The sequence below is a fragment of the Olea europaea genome, unplaced genomic scaffold (genome assembly GCF_002742605.1).
Source record: "Olea europaea var. sylvestris unplaced genomic scaffold, O_europaea_v1 scaffold701, whole genome shotgun sequence".
In the NCBI taxonomy this organism is placed as follows: domain Eukaryota; kingdom Viridiplantae; phylum Streptophyta; class Magnoliopsida; order Lamiales; family Oleaceae; genus Olea; species Olea europaea.
This window is the reverse complement of record NW_019265404.1, coordinates 373,009-374,216: the sequence shown is the minus strand read 5'-3', so window position 1 is coordinate 374,216 and position 1,208 is coordinate 373,009. Positions and strand designations below refer to the sequence as shown.

At 34.9% G+C, this 1,208-nt stretch overlaps 1 long non-coding RNA gene across 2 annotated transcripts; it reads left to right on the top strand.

Moving 5' to 3' along the window:
• Positions 1-293: 293 nt before the first annotated feature.
• Positions 294-1,208, top strand: LOC111390655. Of its 2 annotated transcripts, none has more exons than XR_002701964.1 (2): positions 294-748; positions 858-1,208. It is a non-coding gene; the product is annotated as an uncharacterized LOC111390655 (long non-coding RNA). The 2 variants fall into 2 exon arrangements; XR_002701965.1 differs by having other exon boundaries at positions 294-756.

Genomic DNA, 1,208 nt, shown 5'->3' with positions numbered 1-1,208 from the left:
AAAAAATTTGTTCACTGCTCGTTTAATTAATTAATTTATTTATTTTAATTTCAGTGTCTATATTTGAAACTCCTAATATATAGTCTTTTGCAATGTTCGTTGATTAATAAGAAAAATTTCAGGCAATAAATTTCCTTATTATTTAAATTTTTTTTCATTGGATCCGATTCGACCCAAAATAAAAACTCTTTTCCTTTTTCGAAAAAAATTCATTTTTTACTTAATTTTTTTCACAAGAGCTGATCCGATCCAAAATTAAAACCCTTTCCTTCTTCCTTGAGTCGTATCTCTTGTCACTTCCTTTGTAACCGTTCTTCCATATCTTTCTCTTTCCCTCTGCAATAAAGCCACAACCACAACTCACTCTCTTTTCCAAAGTCAAAGAAATGGCCATCGCCACCACGATATCTATACTACGATCATCCTCCGTTCGTAACGTCACCAGAAGCTCAGCTCCCAAGCCAAGGTTGCTCGATTTTCCTTCGATTTTTTGAAATCGAAGCAAATATGAATGTATTTTTCGAAATCTGATCCTCCGCCCTCCCGCTTCGCCACTCATATTCCACGATGAATAATGGCAACGCCGTAACCACTAATCCACTGATAGAATGTTGAAATCTGAGCTTCTCAATCACCCAATGGTATGGAAAAGTTGTTCCCATCCTCAACAATTGTTCGCTCAGCTTCCCCTCTGGACAGTTCTGGATGCTTCTTGTCCCCAATGGCTGTGGAAAATTCATCCTCAAAAGTATATATGTACATACTACATACTTCTAGTTTAAATTCTATCTTTTAATTCCAAAATTTTAACATTATTTCCAATTTAAAGCATGGACAAAAACTTTTGGGTGTTGCAGGATTGTTCTTGCCGTGTGCATTGATTGCTTGTACCTTTCTTTGTCTGAGAGAGTGCCTGTTTTCTTTTTTAAAGCATGAATTTCCAATTTAAAGCATAGATACAAAGCTCATTTTCTCTATTCAAGTAAGGAATCATAGGCAGAAGCCTTCGGGTTGTATAACATCACATAGTTTGTTACTACTTACTTTTATTTAAAATTTCAATTATACATTGGGCTGGGTGCTTCTTATCATAACCAAGTTGGCTTTTAGTTATAATAACAAGTGAATTAAATAGACAATCACTAGCATTTCACTTCGGTTACTACTTACTCACTCAAAAATAAAGTTACCGATCACTCACCGACTTT